Raw genomic sequence first — 12,502 nt, 5'->3', positions numbered from 1 at the left:
TTTTTTTCCCTTTCCCCTCACTTCCTCTTCTATGTAATTTTGTATAACCCTGAGGGTCTCCTTCCATTTCCATGCAATTTCCCTTCTCTCTCCCTTTCCCTCCCACCTCTCATCCCTGTTTAATGTTAATCTTCTTCTCATGCTCTTCCTCCCTACTCTGTTCTTAGTTACTCTCCTTATATCAAAGAAGACATTTGGCATTTGTTTTTTAGGGATTGGCTACCTTCACTTAGCATAATCTGCTCTAATGCCATCCATTTCCCTGCAAATTTTATGATTTTGTCATTTTTTAATGCAGAGTAATACTCCATTGTGTATAAATGCCACATTTTTTTTTAATCCATTCGTCTATTGAAGGGCATCTAGGTTGGTTCCACAGTCTTGCTATTATTTTTAATTCTTGAATATTATGAGTCTTATTAAGGAAGTTGCTGTCTATGCAGTATATTTGAAAATTAACCCTATGTTTTCCTTCTAGCAATTGCAGTGTTTCTGGTCTAGTTTCTAGGTCTTTGAAATATTGTGAATTGATATTTGTGCAAGGTGTGAGAGACACATCTAGTTTTATTATTCTACATATGGATATCCAGTCTTCATATCACTGTTTGTTAAAATGCTATTTATTCTCCTATGTATGTTTTTGGCATCTTTGTCAAGTATCAGATTACTATATTTATGTGGGTTTGTCTCTGTGGCTTCTGTATTATAAAATTGGTCTTCATGTCTGTTTTGATGACAATACCATCCTTTTTTGTTACTAGAGCTCTGTCATATAATTCAACATCAGATATCATAATGCCTCCAGCATTATTATTATTGTTTAGAATTGCTTCGGCTATCTGGGCCTTTTATTCTTCCATATAAACCTCAAAAACATTTTTTTCTACTTTCATTAACAATGCCATTAGTATTTTGATGGGAATTGCATTGAATCTATAGATTACTTTTGGTAATATGGCCATTTTGACAATATTAATTCTTCCCATCCAATAACATGAGAGGTCTTTCTATCTTCTAAGTTTAGCTTCAATTTCTTTCTTCTGTGTTCTGTAGATTTCATTGTAGAGGTCTTTCAACTCATTGGTTAAAATTATTTCCAGGTACTTTTTTCAGGTGATTGTGAATGGATTGTTTTCCTAATTTCTTTCTCAGCAGATTTATTATTTACTAATAAATAAACAGTAGCTTATTCTTCATCAAAGTAAAACTGATTCTCAAATTTACCACTTAAAGTGCATTTTTATACTTTACCACTCTCTGTATCACCTACTTTCAAAAAGTTCATTTGGAATTTTAGTTTAAAATTTAAGGTAGTATATTGAAGTATTCTCTCTACAAATTATTTTAATTAGATGAATTTATGCCTGTTTCAGAAAAATAAGGACTTGAGGTGCCTTTTATGATAAAAAATAAATAAAATTTAAGTTTATAAACAGATCAGTGAGAAAGGACATATGAGTGAACTATAGAATGAAACTAGAAGAGACAATAACTTTACAGAAATACTTTTGTAAAATCCCATTAAATCACTAGGAGTAGAATCCAGATTTGGCTTTAAGTTACACAGTGCCTAAAGAAAAAATGAACAGCATCATTGGCAATTTAATATTTTGTTTGGTAATATTTTAAAGGTTGGGTCCATGAAAATCCCATCTCTTCCTGGAATGATAATTAAGAGTTATATCTCTTGAAGGCCCTAATGAAGGAATTGTTATAGGATGTGAAATATATTCTCCTTAACATCATCCTGGCAATAATTTCAAGGGTCTGTTTCTAGGTGTTTTTTTTTTTCAAAAAATGTGAATTATGGCAATGATTCAAAACAATATTCAGTAAAATCAACTTTACATATGGCCAAGAAACTACAATACAAATTTGTGAAAAATCTAATATGTTTTATCCAAGGATAAAACTTTGCTTCTTCAGAAAAATCAATGACCTAATAACCTTCACTCACACAGTATTCATATACTTTTGTTTATACATACATACATACATATAATATATATATATATATCATACATGTACAAAATATTTATTATACTTTAATTTTTATTTCCAATTAATCAACTCACCTGTTATTTAAAATATTGGCAAGGACATTGAATTTTGCTCTAATATACTCTGAGATGGCTCTTTAAAGCTTTGATATAACCATGGCCTACAGCAAATGTAGAAATAACTACATGGGGAAAATACTTAAGGAAGTGGAATGTTAGAATGGATTTATCCTAAGGGTTCAGTGACTCTACCACTTGACCATGTTCCTGAAAATGGCCATAGGTAGGCAATGGAAATGTTCTAGTAATAAGCAATAACATGTTTAAGAGACTTGGTGATGTTCACTGAAGGTCAGGATTGACAGAAAGAGGGCCATGAAACTGACCCTACTAATTACCAATGGAGGAAAAGGGGACTTCTGGAATAGAAAGGGGCAGTAGTAGCAATAATGTTTAGAGGAAAGGTAGTCTTATTTCAGATGCTGATTTTCAGGGAACCCTAGGATAACAAAGATAAGGCAAAAATCAACCCATCTAAATGAATTATAAATGCTTTCCTTCTGACCAATGCAATATAGGTTTGCTACTTAATACTTTTACTTATTTCTTTATGCTTGCAAGTTTAAAATCACTTAAGATTTTATAACCTAGAAAGGCCTACACATTTTTATTATGATAGTGCAGTGTTTTATCATTAAGTCTATTCTTCTGGTTTTTCTCCCTGCCTTCTCATTTTTAGTAATTGAACCCACTTTGCTTTTGATTATCCCAAGCACTTAAGTGATGTAAGTCTTTCAGCTTCTGGATGAATTATTTATTTACAATATTCATAACTGAATGTAAAAAACAGCTTATTTGTTTCTTTTAAAGTAGTTATTTTAGAGTCTATTTTTTTATCTCATATTCTTTCGCCAATTTAGAAAGTGAAAAGTATATAGGGAAATTGATTGAGTCTTAATGACTCTCAGTTTTTCAAACTGAGAAGTAGCTGGATAAATGACTCACTATGGAACTGTATTTATCATTAGAAATGCTCTTCAGTTATTCTCAGTAAAATAATTTTATAAAGCACATAATATGTGTCTAGAATAAAGCTTACAAGGAGTTTTTTTTCTAAAGAGTGTTCATAGTTGGTCATAAATTTAACATAGAGAGCTCTAAAGATTTCAGCCCAAAGATTTGATTCCTGAGAAAGGTTGTTACCTTCCAAAATTTCCATATATTTGATTCCACAAAAATGCTATACCATCTTTACCCTTCACATTTAGCTTTAAGTGATTTAAATGTAAAGTTAAAAATAAATAAAGTAATATACTTTGGAATGTCCAGCCCTGGTAAAATTGAGCAGTGAGTAAAATTTATCTTTTTTTCATTAAATCTGTTTGTGTATGTTGCATCATCTGACATATCTGCTATCTGTCAAAATTCTCTTTAGCTAAAAGTCACTTCATATTGCTTAAGGGAATCATACAACAACAAGATATAATGATTATACATATTTATGCCTTAGACAATGGTGCATCTACATGCATTAAAAACCCCATCTCAGTATTAGGAATTGAATAGAGCACAATTCAATAATACTGGATGACATTAACACACCTCTCTTACCAATGAATAGCTCATCCAAACATAAACTAAGTAAAGATTCCACAGAACTAAAAATCATAATAATAATATGGAACTAGTAGACATCTATAGAATGTTTTGTCCATCCATGTGAATTTACTTTCTTCTCAGCAGCACATGAACCATTTTCTGAAGAGCATATTTTAGGTTATAAAGCAAATCTTAGCAAATACAAAAAAATAGAGCTAATACCTTGCATTTTATCATATCATAATGGAGTGAAATTAAAAATCAACAATAAGATAAAAAACAGAAACCACTCTAAAACCTGTAAATTAAATAATACACTTTTGAATGACAAATATATAGCAGAAGAAATCAAAGGAGACATGAAAGACATTCTTAGAAGTAAGTGAGAAAAGGGATAAAGCATATCAAAATTTCTGGGACAATATGAATTCAGCTCTAAAAGGAAAGTTCATAGAATTGAGTTCATACATCAAAACACAAAAATAATAACCAAATAAATGATCTAACATTACATCTCAAGGCCCTAGAGAAAGAAGAACAAACTAACATCAAAAAAAGTAGAAGACGGGACATAATTAAAATCAGAGCCAAAATCATTGAAACTGAGAATTAAAAAATTACAAAAGATCATTAAACAAGGAGTTGGTTTTCTTGAAAGGACAAACAATATTGACAAATCCTTAGCCAAACTAACGAGAGAGAGAGAGAGAGAGAGAGAGAGAGAGAGAGAGAGAGAGAGAGAAATAATGAAAATTAGCAAAATTTGAGATGAAAAGGAAATATCTCCAAAGACACTACTGAAATACAAAGGATCATCAGAAACTATTTTGAAAATTTATACTCAAATAAGCTCAAAAATCTTGAAGATATTGGCAAATACCTAGAGACATATGACATAACTAAACTGAAAATGAGGATATAGAAAACTTTAACAGATCAATATGAAGTAATGAAATTAAAGCAGCTATCAAAAGCCTTCCAAAAAAGAAAAGCATAGGTCCAGATGGATCCTCAGCTGAGTTATGTCAGACCTTTAAAGAAGAACTAATACAAATCATATTCAAGTTATTGCATGGAATAGAAAAAGAGGAAACACTGCCAAACTCATTCTACAAAGCCAGTATCACCCTGATACCAAAACCAAAGACACATCAAGGAAAGAAAACTTCAGACCAATATCCTTGATGAACATAGATACAAAAATTCATAATAAAATAATGGCAAATAGCATACAAAAACACATTGATCAAGTGGATTTCATTCCAGGGATGAAAGGTTGATTCAACATGCAGAAATCAATAAATGTAATTCACCACATAAATACAGTCAAGGTCAAGAATCACATAAGTATCACAATAGATGCAAAAAAATAGCCTTTGACAAGGTACAGCACTCATTCATATTTAAAACACTAGAAATCAAGAAATAGAAGAAACTTACCTCAACATTGTAAAGACATGAATGCCCACTTTCACCACTCCTATTCAACATAATTCTTGAAACTCTAACCAGAGCAATTAGGAAAAAGAAGAAAATTAAAGGAACATAATAAGAGAAGCTTGAATTATTTTTGTTTCCTGACAACATGATCCTATATTTAGAAGACCCCAAAAGCTCCACCAGAAGGCTTCTAGAACTCATAAATGAATAGAGTGAAGTAGTAGGATCAACACTCATAAAACAACCACATTCCTATACTCCAATGATGAGTCTGCCAAAAAAGAAATTAGGAAAACTATCCCATTCACAATAGGATAAAAATTAAAATATTTCAGAATCAATTAAACAACAGAGATGATGTGCCTCTACAATAAAAACTTTATAAACAGTAAAGAAAGAAATTGAAGAAGACCTTAGGTGATAGAAAGACTTCTTATGTTCTTAGATAGACAGAATTAATATTGTCAAAATGGCCATACTACTAAAAGCACTATTCAGATTCAATATAATTCCAATCAAAATTCCAATGACATTCTTCAAAAAAATGGAAAAAAAACAGTTATGAAGCTCATTTGGAAAAATAATAGACCCAGAATAGCCAAAGCAATCCTTAGCAAGAAGAACAAGGTGGGAGGCATCAAAATACCAGACCTTAAGTTATACTACAGAGCTACAGTAAGAAAAATAACATTATGACATGGTACTGGCACCAAAACAAACATGAGGACCAGTGGAACAGAATAGAATACACAGAGACATACTCACATAAATACAGTTATCTTATATTAGACAAAGGTGCCAAAAACATTCATTGGAGAAAAGAAAGCTTTTTAATAAATAGTGTTGGGAAAACTGAACAATTATATGGAGAAGAATGAAATTTGACCCCTATTTATTACCCTGCAAAAAATTCAACTCTAAGTGGACCAAAGATGTAGGAATTAGACCAGAAATCCTGCAACTGCTACAAGAATATATAGGTCCGACACTCGCATTTTGGCACAGGAACCGACATCCTCAAGAAGATCCCGAAATTGCAAGATTTAAAATCAAATTAAAAATCTTCTTCACAGCAATGGAAACAAGTAAGAGCATGAAGAGAGAGCCTACAGAATGGAAGAAGATCTTTGTCACTTGCTCCTAAGATAGGGCATTAATATTCAGAATATAAAAAAACTCAAAAAACTTAATAGCAAAACAACAACAACAACAAATAACCCAATCAATAAATGGGAAAAAGAATTAAAGAGAAAATTCTCAAAAGAAGGAATACAAATGGTCAACAAATATATGAAAACGTTTTCAACTCCCCTAGAAATTAGGGAAATGCAAATCAAAACTACACTGAGATTTCATCTCACTCCACTCAGAATGGCAAGCATCGAAAATACAAATAATATTAAATGTTGTGAGGATATGGGGAAATGGATATACTTGTACATTTTTGATGGGACTGCAAATTAGTGCAACCACTCTGGAAAGCTGTTTGGAGATTCCTCAAAATAATAGGAATGGAACCACCATATGACCCAGCCATCCTTCAGTATATATCCAAAAGAATAAAATCAGCATACTAAAGTGGTGAAGCCACAACAATTTTTTTTATAGCAGCACAATTCACAATAGTTAAGCTATGGAACAAGCCCATGTGCCCTTCAACAGTAGATAAGTTAACTGTGGTATATATACACAGCCATAATGAAGAATAGAATTATGGCATTTGCTGGTAAGTGGATGGGAATGTAAATTATCATGCTAAGTGAAATAAGTCAGGATCAAAAAGTTGAAGATTGAATGTTTACTTTGATTTGCAGAAGGTAATCCAAAAATAAGGATAGGGAGAAATAAGAAAAAAAGAGAGTGGGGAAAAAGATGAGTGAATTTCATCAAAATAGAGGTACTATCAGTAGACGATGGGGATTGAGCAGGAGGAAGAAGGAACAGGAAAAGGGAAGAACAATGGAATGAATCTGACCAAAATTTCATATGTGCATGTATGAATGTGGCACAGTGGGTCCTGGCATTGTGTGTATCTACAGGACATGAATTAAAAAAACAAACAACAACAACAAAAAAGGAAACTGTAAATGGATTGAAGATAAATTGGTGGAGTGGGGGTGCAGGCAGGGGAGTACTGGGAACTAAATTGGAATGGGTTGTTTTCCATGATTTCCCAATTATGTCAGGTTATATCCTGGTCTTGTACATAACTAAAAAGAATTTTTAGAAGAGTCTGTCTAGCATTTCATTTGAGACTAGTTGCTCCCCCACACTAAGACTTAGACTATCATGAGTCTATACTGGGATTGGTACCAGGGGATCTTGAAAACTGAGTAGTGTTTAAATCCTAGAGCCCTGTCTTTCTAGTGGCAGGGATTATAGGACTGCATCATGTCAAAATTTTTGTACAGGAAAAATTAATTCCTGTGATTTGAAAAGCACCTTTTGTAGCTAGAGGCAAAAGTTTTCTAAAATCATTTAGTGAAATTTAACGCAGGAAACTCAAAATGTCCTTCTAACTTTTACCATCCAGGATTGTTTAGTGGTTATCTTGTTTTCCTTTATAATACAACTTCTTGAGAATTGTGTGAATTTTACAATGTGTCTTTCTTAAACAGAATTGTGTTTAGAATATCATCTTGGCAAGAAGCGCTGGGCCTGTTTGCTTGGACCAAACACAAGTGTTCAGAGTAAATTTAAAAGATAAAAATGATGATTCATTTCAAGTACTTTTTAGATCCTTGCATGTGTCCTAGAAGCTAGGGTCTTTACCACTATTTAATTATTTTATTTTGGAGGTCAAAGAAGAAGAAATATCTGAGTTTTTTGGGACCTCACAAATTATTTTTGAATGAGGGATTATTCCCAATAATGTAGTGCTAGAAAACTCCTTTTTCCCAGTAATATGTCATACTGAATTTAAAATAAGGATTAGTAAACACATTTGGAGTAATTTTTATATAAAAAGTAAATGCAAATTAATACCTTATATTTCAAATGGGTTGATCCTAAAAGTCTTACCTTCTCCCTTCCTTGAGCATTTCAAGGATGACATAGTGACTAATGGATGGAGATGTTTTTTAGGGAATTCAAGCATTGAGAGAATGATTGAACTAGCTGAACTTTCACACCATTTCTACACAAGATAGTCTATATTTTATCAAATCACCTTTGAAGCCTTATTATAATGTTTCTTGACTCCATGTGGAAAATTAATTATATTAAATCCACAAATATTTTTCCTAGCATAATTCACATTGCTATGATATATATAGAGAATATTTAATTGAATTTTAGTTAAGGGACCAGATTATTTTTAATACATTATACATAAAAGTATCTGAAAATTCTGATGATTTGAATTCTTACCTATCAATATCCTTAGTAGAAATAATAAATGGTAAAAGGGATGGGAGAAAGACATGTGTGTGGTCATAAAGAAAAGGGGTCGTGTAAACCATGGCTGCCTCTTAGGTTATTTTTTGAGAGACACACTACAGAATGATTACGATAGGGGGACCATAGGTTGTAAAATTATACTACCTGACTCAAATCTAAGTATCAGTATTGGATAGTGTGTTATAATAAATAATGCTGGTGCTGCCTTGTTTATTTTGATCAGAGTGATGTTATCAAACACAATTCTTAATGTATTAATAAATAAAATTGTGCACACTTCATTTAATATGAACAGTTAATAAAAATGCAATGATTGGAATGCTTGTTGTTAAACACAACAAAAGTTGTATGTGTGTTGCTGGGCTGAAGCACAGCTAGGTAAATTGTCCTTTCTGACATTAAGCATCAAAAAAGTCTTTGTACTTGCCACTCATTTTGCAAGGTCTCAGGGGACAGACAATTCTCAAACTCCATGAAATCTTAATAACAGCCTAAAAGAGAGACTGAAAATGAAAATGAACAGCCTCTACCCTTTAAACATGACTATATCACACAGCTACTATACATAGCAACTGAAAACTGAATAATCGTTCTGAATAGAACATGACTGGATGATAAAGGTCACCTTTGGCAGCATTATAAGCAGCTTCTTATTCTAATGGTCTCCTGAAATTCTTCTCCTATGAAATAATTTTTGCAAGAGGTTGACATTCTCATTGGCTCCTGGGGCATTTTTTTTCTTCCTTTTGCCTTTCAGTTACATGTCTGAAGTTTGTTTTGGGTGTCTTCTTCAAAGTACATTCTACTATCAGTGAGTTGATTCAGTACTATAATTTTCTAGAATTCGATTGAATATACTGCTGTCTCAAGCAATTACAACTTATTTTTAAAGATTTTATGTTAGTTGTTTATAGACCTTTATTTTATTTATTTTATGCCATTCTGAGAATCAAACCCAGCTCCTCACACATGCCAAGCAAGTGCGCTACTGCTGAGCCCCAACCCCTGCCCCAGCCCCCACTTACTATTTATTAATAGTTGTTTTTATTATAAAACATATATTTCTATTTACTACAGAAAATTTGAGAAATATAAGAAAATAATCACCATAATCTTATTACTGTTAGTTTAAGTCCTTTTAGTATCTGTTCTATCCATATATAAATAAAGGCTTAAGTCATTACAAATGAATTTATCTTTAGCCTTCTTATGATTTTTATGTACACAAATAATATAATATACACATAAGGCTTATAAATAATGATAATATAAATACCTCTGAACTCACTGTCATGCTCAAGAAATACAACAATTGAATGTTTCTCATGAACCCCTTATATGACCCTCCCCAGCACTAATCCTTTTTCCTATCTCACCCTCTGATGTAGTCAGACTCCTAATATTGTACGAATTATTCTGTCAAATTTACTTGCACCATTATTATACCTATATGGTGAAAATTAAATAATAGTGAAATTTCAGATTAGGAATTTTCTGAGGTTTTCTTTTTCACTTTATTTTCTGCTTATGACAATCATCCATGTTTGCATGTATGTACTTCCTCATTTTATTCATGTATAGTATTATGTTCTGTATTATATGCTATATTTATTTATTTGTTTTAATATCAATAGATTTTTAAAATAATTAGTCTGAATATCTCCCTATCAATGGATATTAAAAACAACATGATATGAACATTTCATTCATGTCTCTTTTTTTGTTTGTTGTACTGGAGAATGAACCTAGGGGTACTGTACCACTGAGCTATTTCCTCAGCCCTTTTTATTTGTTTTTATTTTGAGACATGGTCTAACTAAGTTGCCAAGACTTGCCTCAAATGAACTTGTGATCCTCTTACTTCAGCCTCCAAAGTCACTGGGATGACAGAACACCACTGTGCTGAGTCTTACTCGTGTCTTTTAATGAAAGTGCAAATGTTTTCCAAGGATCTTAACCTAAAGTGAAATTATTGGGTTGCAGGACATGCTCAGAAATTGAAAAGAAAATTGAAAAATATGTAGCCAGTGGAGGACTCTTTCAATTAGCACTCCATTCCTTTTCTATATTTACATTTTCCCCTTAAATTTCTAGCATGTCTTTTTGATATTTCATTGTATGTTTTCAAGAAAATATGTGCCATAAATACCTTTCAGTAACTTGTATGTGTAGTGGTGGAAGGGAGGATGATGAAGTGGGATTGATGCTAAACCCCTATCCTAATTCCAGTCATAGAAATTCTGGGAACAGATATCTGTTATGCAAGATTGTCTTTAAACAAAAGATTCCAAAGTTTAAACATAATGTTTTAAAACAACTGGACTATACTCTTTTATTTTTTTTCCCTGAAATGGAAGATTAGAGCAATAGTCAGAAAACTACAGCTCTCAGGCAAATCTGACCTTTTTGTAATGTTCCATGAGCTAGGTATGAATTCTTACATGTTAACTGGGTGAAAGAATAATATCTCATGATATGTAAAAATTATTTAAAATTTAAATTTAGGCCTCCACAATAATGTTTATGGGAACAGAGACATACTCATTTGTTAATGGATAGTCTGTGGCCACTTTTGTGCTATAATAGCAGAGTTGAATAGTTGCAACAGAGACTATATGGGTTGCAAATTCTAAAATATTTACTCTCTGGCTTTGTATAGAACATTTGCCACCCCAGGATGAGAGCATTCCAGCTGTGAAAAAGGGGAGGTTACTGGGAAGCTCCCTCATACACATTTCCATCTTCTCAAGAATGGAAATTTATTCTTACCTGATAGAAACAGAAAGTTTGAGGGTAAACAGGAGATGGGAACTGAACCTTTTGGTGTCCACCATGAGCAGGTCACTGAACTGCAGTTATATTGAGTAATCTTCACAATTAATGTAAGAAAGGTGTCTGCATTGTCATATTTTAGCTTAGTAAATGAGTTGAGAGGTCATGTGACTTGTTCAATATCATATAGTGGATAAGAGGAGACATGATATAAATGCTACTTTTTTCATTATCACTGTGTAAATGTTCCTGAAAGCAATGTATTCTCTATACCTCATTATTCTTGTTGATTTCTAGATTCTTTATCCATGTAAATTTTTGAAAAGCAAAGCTGAATCAGTAATCTAATTAAGCACAGAAGAAATACTGTGTACTGAGTTCAACATAGAGATATCTAGTGATACAGGAAAATATGACAATATCATCTCCATTTGTTTCCTTACATTTGTAATTCAGCCCTATTATTACATATGAATCATATTTGTTAAGGTAAAAAAGGATATTTTTCCATTGTTTTTCTTTAGAAAGAAGAACTAATCTTTAATCTTGCTTCTCTTAAATCTACTGTTTAAATCTATGTAATTTTTATTTCTTGGCCTTAGATTTTAAGGTGATGCTGGTCCTAGACATAATTGTAAATTGGACAAAATTTGGTTTTAAATTTTCCTAACATTTTACCCTCTCGATATTTCATTTTCTTTTCCTTTCTATCACCCAGTGGTGTTCTGGTAAATGTTTAACAATTAGCTTTCAGGGGGAAAAGGATCCTGACTTATAATATTTGCAGAGCTCCCAATGTGATGTCTACTGGATTACAAAATTTCTGAAACTTTAACAATTGGTTCTTATGAACTGGTATGAACTAGTTCCAACATACCAACATACCACATTCTCTATTCATAATTTTATGATTTAATATGGCTCACACCTCCTGCCTACTCGCTCAATCTAGCTTCACTGTCTGATATAATTTTATCCTCCAGAAATCACTCCATGTTTTTTCTCAACAACATAGCTGATGTACGGTTTTTTCCTGACTGTGTCAAATAGCTGAAAAACTAAGCTGATAAACTGACACAAGATGAGATGTCAATGACTAACAGATTCAGTGGAACAGCATATCCTCAAACAGTTGTCAGAAATAGGAAAAGAATGATGGTTTGCAAATAGCAACAGTGAATACAGATTAGGGCTACAAAGTGGAAAAAAAACATTTAATAATGAGTTTGAGGACATAGGAAAGTCTACCATGAAATAGAAGTTTCCAGAGAACATAGTGGGAAGGTTTGAGA

Source organism: Marmota marmota, unplaced genomic scaffold, assembly GCF_001458135.2.
Source record: "Marmota marmota marmota unplaced genomic scaffold, marMar, whole genome shotgun sequence".
NCBI classification, from domain to species: Eukaryota; Metazoa; Chordata; class Mammalia; order Rodentia; family Sciuridae; genus Marmota; species Marmota marmota.
This window is presented reverse-complemented; position numbering follows the sequence as displayed.